The sequence below is a fragment of the Nansenia antarctica genome, assembly GCF_963989245.1.
Source record: "Nansenia antarctica genome assembly, chromosome: 12".
NCBI classification, from domain to species: Eukaryota; Metazoa; Chordata; class Actinopteri; order Argentiniformes; family Microstomatidae; genus Nansenia; species Nansenia antarctica.
The window spans coordinates 274361-284221 of NC_137682.1; positions in this window are offsets into that span (position 1 = coordinate 274361).

Genomic DNA, 9861 nt, shown 5'->3' on the forward strand with positions numbered 1-9861 from the left:
AGGCAAGGACATGGCAAGACAAAGTTGTACAAAGGCTGTCAGACACTACTATAGCTTTAACATGTAGAAAGGCATATACTTTGATGGTACTGTGGTAACGTTTTGATCACAAGTACGTCTTTACAGCCGTGTGCACATTCTTGCACATTCATTAGTGACGGTGTCTTTGTTGGCTAAAGTCACCTGACAAAGACTCATGATGACGCGTGTTCCCGCTCTCACCATTTGGAAACAAGGTGTGTGTGTGTGTGTGTGTGTGTGTGTGTGTGTGTGTGTGTGTGTGTGTGAGAGATTTTTTTTGTTTGTATTTTATATATGAATTGTTCAATAGTGTTACATGTAGGCCAACAACATGTATTGTGATTAAAGATTGATATTATTTTTCAAAGGGTGTGTGAGTGAGAGAGAGATTTCTTATTATGTGCAAACCAACGCCCCGTTTCAGGTTCTCATAGAGTGATAGATGTGTTGTTTCATGACATGAACTTTACTCAACTGAGAAGTAGGGCTTTGATTGAGTGTAGTGCATTCATAGTTCACCTTGAAATCAAAGAAGAAACATTTGCCCGCAGTCAAGTGTTCCCAAGATCTTCTCCTGTAACAGTCAGAGTCTGGTCCGCCTAGTCGTTTGACGGGAAGTGTATGGGAATTGGAAGGGAAATGACGGCGCTTTAAAACTTCTGGTTTGTTTATTTTTCTCTATCGTGAGAATAAGAGCTTGTAGGGGCTACATGGATCCTACCACACTGAGGTAAGCGCTAATCATGTTGTAATGAAACTGTGGTTGTACTGCTCTGATGAGCTATACTATTCTGTATTCCATTGAACTCCTTCTGTGTGTACATAGTCAGCTAAATGGCAGATACACATATATATATACAGAGATATACATATATATATACATATATACATTGTGGAACGTAGCCGAGAAAGGTGAGGAAGTCAGGAAATGAGTCAAACACGTCAGACTACTCTACTAACCATAGCCAGGTAATAATCCTGTCTGTCTGTCTGTCTGTCTGTCTAACCATAGCCAGGTAATAATCCTGTCTGTCTGTCTGTCTGTCTGTCTAACCATAGCCAGGTAATACTCCTGTCTGTCTGTCTGTCTGTCTGTCTAACCATAGCCAGGTAATAATCCTGTCTGTCTGTCTGTCTGTCTGTCTGTCTGTCTAACCATAGCCAGGTAATACTCCTGTCTGTCTGTCTGTCTGTCTGTCTAACCATAGCCAGGTAATAATCCTGTCTGTCTGTCTGTCTGTCTGTCTGTCTAACCATAGCCAGGTAATAATCCTGTCTGTCTGTCTGTCTGTCTGTCTGTCTGTCTAACCATAGCCAGGTAATACTCCTGTCTGTCTGTCTGTCTGTCTGTCTGTCTAACCATAGCCAGGTAATACTCCTGTCTGTCTGTCTGTCTGTCTGTCTGTCTGTCTGTCTGTCTGACCATAGCCAGGTAATAATCACAGAGAAAACAAGAACTTTGACACAAATACATGTTGATGTGGCAGCAGAGAAGCAGCCTGGATAGATGTTTGATGACATTTCTCAATAAAAGGTCAAATGTTTTGCGTCCCTTCATGCCCGTCCTCAGGGTCAGGGTAGAACATTCTCATATATCGCTCCCTTATTTTCCCACGGCCCATTGATGTGAGGATGTCCTCTACTGTAGCTCAATCGTCTGTCTGTCTGTCTGTCTGTCTGTCTGTCTGTCTGTCTGTCTCTGTCTGTCTGTCTGTCTGTCTGTCTGTCTGTCTGTGTCTGTCTGTCTGTCTGTCTGTCTGTCTGTCTGTCTGTGTCTGTCTGTCTGTCTGTCTGTCTGTGTCTGTCTGTCTGTCTGTGTCTGTCTGTCTGTCTGTCTGTCTGTCTGTCTGTCTGTCTGTCTGTCTGTCTGTCTGTCTGTCTGTCTGTCTGTCTGTGTCTGTCTGTCTGTCTGTCTGTCTGTCTGTCTGTCTGTCTGTCTGTCTGTCTGTCTGTCTGTCTGTCTGTCTGTCTGTCTGTCTGTCTGTCTGTCTGTGTCTGTCTGTCTGTCTGTCTGTCTCTGTGTGTGTCTTTGTCCATACCTAGGTCAGCATGAATCTGTTCAGAAGAGACAAAGCTACTCCAGTTGTCCTACCAAGGCCCAGTAGCAAAGTAAGACCCTGATGTCACAACCCTGACTGAATGATCTCCATATCTCTCTCTGAGGTTGTATGATGTGTGTTGGTTTATGATATTGAAGAGAATATTTATCTACAGGAGCTGAACGAGCCCGTCACACACAGCCTGAGCATGGATGAGATGGGGGGTAACTCACAGGTACAGATTAGTGCCTCACTTACTCATTACAATTCGCACATTGCTATTTTCGAACACAGCTCACACTTACCCTAACCACTAACCCTGACCCTCTACCACCTTTGAAGTAATTGATTAATAAATAGATTTGCTTTCAAAGGAGAATATCAACCACGACAAGAGTACTGAGCTTCCAAAAACAAAAGTAAGTGAATTCTTTGTCAGTTCAAACTTTACTCATGCTCAAACTTTACTCATGCTTCCACTCTCTGTTTGTCTCTCCCTCTCTTCTCTCTTCAGGAGACACAGTCGTTAGGGTTAGGGTTAGGGTTAGGTCGCTCATCCAGTGCCGACAGTCTAGCTGAGGATACCCCCCCGCTACAGAGAAGCAGGTAAACAACACACGTTACTTTACTACCAGTAAATAATCACACATTCTGTCATTGTTGCTCTCTAATCTAATGTAGGTTAGGGGTTAGGGTTAGGGTTAGGGTTAGGGTTAGGGTTAGGGTTAAGTAAGCACAGTTTTTGATTGACGAGTCCTTCGTCGACGGGGGTAGCAGAGTTTTTGATTGACGGGTGGTAGCTTGCGCTTAATCGACAGCAAAAGCGGCCCCCTCTAGCGGTTGTGTTCCTAAGCAACCGCATAGACTGTTTATGCCAGCGGCCGGCCCTGATTAAACCAGCCAAACGTATAAGCTGCGTTATGAAACACTCCTTAACTCACTTTGAAATAATTGCACATTGTTGTCTATTCATACTTCACGTGTTTGACTGAAGGTTTGACATTCTCAGGATGAGGATGGTCTGGTTGACTGGTGGAGGACAGTGGAGGGTATGTCTGGTTATTATCTACATAGAGCTCACCTGTGGTTGTGCTCCCATTGTCGTACAACTTACGTCCCATTGTCATACAACTTGTCGCTCTTTTCATCTTACTGTAGGTTGGGATGAGTGGAATGAGTCAAGCAACTTTCAAGAGGATGGAGAACAGTAAGTCCTTTATGACATTGACCTCAGTGTGTGTTTGAGTCGGTCCCTCATTGTGACATTTCAGAGGGACCACGTTGAAGACAAACAGCCACCACGGCAGCACAGCAAATAATAGAATTTGTTCAAGGTTAGGTTGAACAATCTAGGATATGTAAAGAAAGCATGTTTGAATAAGGAAACTCTCTCTCTCCCTCTCTCCCTCTCTCTCTCTCTCTCTCTCTCTCTCTCTCTCTCTCTCTCTCTCTCTCTCTCTCTCTCTCTCTCTCTCTCTCTCTCTCTCTCTCTCTCTCTATGTCTCTCGCCCAGGGCGGTGGAGGAGGCGGCCCGTCTCTTCATCCGCTTGTTCGACCGCCGAGGGGCGTCGCTACGGCAACGCATCCTGGAGCTGCTCTCATTGGCCGACGACAGCTTCCACAAGAAGACGGTGACAGCGAGCGTCGGGGGAGGAGGAGCGGCCAGCGTTGTGGGAAGCGTCACCACGATCACCGGCCTCGTCCTGGCGCCCGTCACCATGGGAACCTCCCTCATCGTCACGGCGGTGGGCATCGGCGTGGCGACGGCAGGCGGGCTGGCCTCCGCGTCGGCTAAGGTCACAGACACGGTGCGTTCCAAGGTAGACCGCAAGAAGGTGGAGGAGATGATCCAGGATTATCAGAACGAGATGAAGGATATGAAGGAGTGTCTGGCCTTTATGCAGGTGAGGCTTTGGGTACCATGTGTGCCAATGTTTAAAAAAAAGCTTCATATTGCCATGGCAACGGTGGTCTACCTCAATGTTGCTGCTGCCGCCCGCAGCAGACACAGGCTGTAAATATCATATGTGTGCTGCCAAAAGCCGCCACAAGGGGGGACGATGAGAGATCCATCCTTCCATCCTTCTAATCACTAAAAATAAAAGAGAGAAGAGAAGAAGAATGGTCGGTGATGGTTTGACTTATTAGCTGCCTTATCAGGTATAATAGCAGTTCATGAATAACAGTCTGTCTTCACGTCTGACTGAGGCATCCCCCGCCCCCCCCACTCACACACTCTCTTCCTACAGACCGGCATGGAGACCATGGAGGAGTGGGACTTTGAGCGGTACGCCGACAGCATCTCCAATAAATATCTGAACGAGAATGTCAAGCATGTGATAAAGGAGGGGGCGGCCGGGCAGGCAAGGCATTAGTAATCAACACACAGAGGCTGATCAGCACGGTGCAGGTCCTGCACGCAGCAGGCGGAGCGGCTAAGGCTGCTCAGGTCATGAGCGTCACCACAGGCGTGATGTCAGCCCTCTTCCTGGCGTTGGACCTCTTCTTCCTAGCCAAGGGCACCAAGACCTGCAGAACGCTGCTGGAGCTGAACCGCACCAAGACCTGCAGAACGCTGCTGGAGCTGAACCGCACCAAGACCTGCAGAACGCTGCTGGAGCTGAACCGCACCAAGACCTGCAGAACGCTGCTGGAGCTGAATCGCATCAAGGCGGAGCTGCAGAAAACAATGGACGGGATCGAGGTAGAAGAGTATGAAGAGGATGAGGAAGAGGAGAAAGAAGGGGAGAGGGAAGAGGATGGTGTGTCGAATTCTGATGTGTGGGTTTGAATCCCACAACCAACCTTTTATATTCATTCATTCATATTTTATAGTAATTTCAGTTCATTTGATTATGTCTGCGCATAGCTTAAATCATTCTTGCCTTATGTTCAAGAACAAGTTTTGTTCCTGTTGTTGTTATTATTATTATATGTAAATTAAGCGTTGCGTTCTCCGTTTGCAAACATTGTCAGGTTTTCACTGGTCAAAGTGTAGCTGTGTTCTCTGAACGACAATAGCTGGCACGTTCCGACAATAAGACGTTTTCGCGACTTCAAAATAAAAGTGCAAGGTGATGGGTCACTCTAACGAGAAGGGATCACAGTATTTAATAATATTTTTAATGAATTAAGGAAATATTATGTTTCAGAAAGTATGTATAATCTGACTGAAAAGACGGTTTGTCCGAGCATGTAAAACCTCTGATTCCTCGAACCAGTTTGTCATTTCTTTATTCAACAAAAATACAAGTACATACTAGTATTTTAAACTTGTGGTTAATCATGATTAATCACAGCATATTATTGTGATTCACTTGATTCAAAATGTGTATCGATTGCACAAATGTATACACATAGAACCAGTATTGTGATTTGTAATTTTAGGACAATTCAGTAGGGTTTTGACTGAAACTAGTTAAATTGTAATATATTTGAAATGTTTTATTTGTCTTGTATTTTTATGAAGGGCTTTTTTCTGTGTAGTTTGTTTGTGTAATTCATTATATTTACTACTACTTTGTAATAAAGTTTTTTTTTTAAATATGATGTTGTATCTGTCAAATCAAGTGCTTTCGGCTATTTAATCCTTACCAGATTAATTTGATCATTCCTACCCTACCAAAAAATGGCTATTTAGAATGGATGTGTAAGGATGTTTTGTGATAATGGCTACAGAATCTGGACATTACAGAGCAGTCTGAGCAGGAATATCAATGCATCTCCATCATAAGACCAAACTGAATACGTACTGTAAGACTCAGTCTTCTCCACTGTGCTGCTTATTCAACATCAGGAGTTGAGCTTGGGTGAGTGAAAGGTTTAGTGTTATTCCTGAAAAGTTCAGATTGGCTGTCACTACTTCAGATAAACCGATATTTAATTTCTGAAATGCATACAGTATGGCTTACTGTAAATGAAAAGACAATAAATAATTAGATCGTCAGACTTCCCATTGTACAACATCTGGTTTATGTGGGGTTACCTGGGATTGAAGTTAAAGTATTTCATCTCTTGAAAACCCAGACCCACTAACCCAGACCCTCTCCTCTCCTCTCCTAGATGACCCAGACCCTCTCCTCTCCTAGATGACCCAGACCCTCTCCTCTCCTAGATGACCCAGACCCTCTCCACCCTCTCCTCTCCTCTCCTAGATGACCCAGACCCTCTCCTCTCCTCTCCTAGATGACCCAGACCCTCTCCTCTCCTAGATGACCCAGACCCTCTCCTCTCCTAGATGACCCAGACCCTCTCCTCTCCTAGATGACCCAGACCCTCTCCTCTCCTAGATGACCCAGACCCTCTCCTCTCCTAGATGACCCAGACCCTCTCCTCTCCTAGATGACCCAGACCCACTCCTCTCCTAGATGACCCAGACCCTCTCCTCTCCTAGATGACCCAGACCCTCTCCTCTCCTAGATGACCCAGACCCTCTCCTCTCCTCTCCTAGATGACCCAGACCCTCTCCTCTCCTAGATGACCCAGACCCTCTCCTCTCCTAGATGACCCAGACCCTCTCCTCTCCTCTCCTAGATGACCCAGACCCTCTCCTCTCCTAGATGACCCAGACCTTCTCCTCTCCTAGATGACCCAGACCCTCTCCTCTCCTAGATGACCCAGACCCTCTCCTCTCCTCTCCTAGATGACCCAGACCCTCTCCTCTCCTAGATGACCCAGACCCACTCCTCTCCTAGATGACCCAGACCCTCTCCTCTCCTAGATGACCCAGACCCTCTCCTCTCCTAGATGACCCAGACCCTCTCCTCTCCTAGATGACCCAGACCTTCTCCTCTCCTAGATGACCCAGACCTTCTCCTCTCCTAGATGACCCAGACCCACTCCTCTCCTAGATGACCCAGACCCTCTCCTCTCCTAGATGACCCAGACCTTCTCCTCTCCTAGATGACCCAGACCCACTCCTCTCCTAGATGACCCAGACCCTCTCCTCTCCTAGATGACCCAGACCCTCTCCTCGATGACCCAGACCCTCTCCTCTCCTAGATGACCCAGACCCTCTCCTCTCCTAGATGACCCAGACCCTCTCCTCTCCTAGATGACCCAGACCCACTCCTCTCCTAGATGACCCAGACCCTCTCCTCTCCTAGATGACCCAGACCCTCTCCTCTCCTCTCCTAGATGACCCAGACCCTCTCCTCTCCTAGATGACCCAGACCCTCTCCTCTCCTAGATGACCCAGACCCTCTCCTCTCCTAGATGACCCAGACCCTCTCCTCTCCTAGATGACCCAGACCCTCTCCTCTCCTAGATGACCCAGACCCTCTCCTCTCCTAGATGACCCAGACCCTCTCCTCTCCTAGATGACCCAGACCCTCTCCTCTCCTAGATGACCCAGACCTTCTCCTCTCCTAGATGACCCAGACCCACTCCTCTCCTAGATGACCCAGACCCTCTCCTCTCCTCTCCTAGATGACCCAGACCCTCTCCTCTCCTAGATGACCCAGACCCTCTCCTCTCCTAGATGACCCAGACCCTCTCCTCTCCTAGATGACCCAGACCCACTCCTCTCCTAGATGACCTAGACCCTCTCCTCTCCTAGATGACCCAGACCCTCTCCTCTCCTAGATGACCCACTCCTCTCCTCTCCTAGATGACCCAGACCCTCTCCTCTCCTCTCCTAGATGACCCAGACCCTCTCCTCTCCTAGATGACCCAGACCCTCTCCTCTCCTAGATGACCTAGACCCTCTCCTCTCCTAGATGACCCAGACCCTCTCCTCTCCTAGATGACCCAGACCCACTCCTCTCCTAGATGACCCAGACCCTCTCCTCTCCTAGATGACCCAGACCCTCTCCTCTCCTAGATGACCCAGACCCTCTCCTCTCCTAGATGACCCAGACCCTCTCCTCTCCTACATGAGCAGGTCTTTGTTTAATAATGTGTTCTTTAATGCACAAAAGATTGACTGTACAATTGCTATTCTTATAATTATAATAATTTTGACATTTAGCAGACGCTTTTAATCCAAAGCGATTTACAATTACGAATTACAGGGACATTCCCCCTGGAGTAACTGAGGGCTGAGTGCCTTACTCAAGGGCACACTAGTAGTGGTGTGGTTTCAGGCGGGATTTGAACTCACAACCTTCCGATCACAAGTCCAACTCCCTATCCACTAGACCACCACTAGTGGTTGTTGTAACCGGGTTGCCGGTAAGAAATGAAGTACTACTCTGAAGCATTGGGTAAACTGACCCCTGACCCCTGACCCCTGCTCTCTACGAAACACATCTGAACTGGAGACAATTCAAGCCTTTTTTATGGATTGTCATGGCAACCCTAACCCTAACCCATAAGAAGAAGATCTATACCCAACTTCAACCGAGGACAGAAGGTGAAGGAAACATTTCTGGAGGATCTGGTTTTGTGAGATGTGCTGGCAGGCTTCTGGGAAGAGCAAATACTGTATATCACCAAACAGTTCCATTGTAGTTAATGTTTACCACATGCTCCCGGGGCGTGAGGTAGGAGAGGGTTCCATCCAATGAGAAAATATGACATTGAATCTACAGCTCAAAACTAAGAGTTGTATGGCCAACGAGAGAGAGAGAGGGAGAGATCTGTAAGGGACTATGTAACCAACGAGAGAGAAATTACTATTTGTAATCTATTTATTTGTAATCTAGTATGTAATCTATTTATTTATTCTAGTATGTACATTACATTATTTTTGTTTTTGTTTTTTATCTTCACACTTCACATGCTTTGGCAATGTAAATGTATGTTTCCCATGCCAATAAAGCCCTTTGAAATTGAACAATTTAATTGAGTGAGAGATCTGTAAGGGACTATGTAACCAACGAGAGAGAGAGAGAGAGAGATCTGTAAGGGACTATGTAACCAGAGAGAGAGAGAGAGAGAGAGAGAGAGAGAGATCTGTAAGGGACTATGTAACCAACGAGAAAGAGAGAGAGAGAGAGAGAGACCTGTAAGGGACTATGTAACCAACGAGAAAGAGAGAGAGAGAGAGAGAGAGATCTGTAAGGGACTATGTAACCAGAGAGAGAGAGAGAGAGTGAGAGATCTGTAAGGGACTATGTAACCAACGAGAAAGAGAGAGAGAGAGAGAGATCTGTAAGGGACTATGTAACCAGAGAGAGAGAGAGAGAGATCTGTAAGGGACTATGTAACCAGAGAGAGAGAGAGAGAGAGATCTGTAAGGGACCATCTCTCATTCCATCATCTCTCACTCCATCATCTCTCATTCCATCATCTCTCATTCCATCATCTCTCATTCCATCATCTCTCATTCCATCATCTCTCATTCCATCATCTCTCATTCCATCATCTCTCATTCCATCTTCTCTCATTCCATCATCTCTCATTCCATCATCTCTCATTCCATCATCTCTCATTCCATCATCTCTCATTCCATCATCTCTCATTCCATCATCTCTCATTCCATCATCTTTCATTCCATCATCTCTCATTCCATCATCTCTCATTCCATCATCTCTCACTCCATCATCTCATTCCATCATCTCTCATTCCATCATCTCTCATTCCATCATCTCTCATTCCATCATCTCTCATTCCATCATCTCTCATTCCATCATCTCTCATTCCATCTTCTCTCATTCCATCATCTCTCATTCCATCATCTCTCATTCCATCTTCTCACATTCCATCATCTCTCATTCCATCATCTCTCATTCCATCATCTCTCATTCCATCATCTCTCATTCCATCATCTCTCATTCCATCTTCTCTCATTCCATCATCTCTCATTCCATCATCTCTCATTCCATCATCTCTCATTCCATCTGTCAGGTTTGGCCTTGCT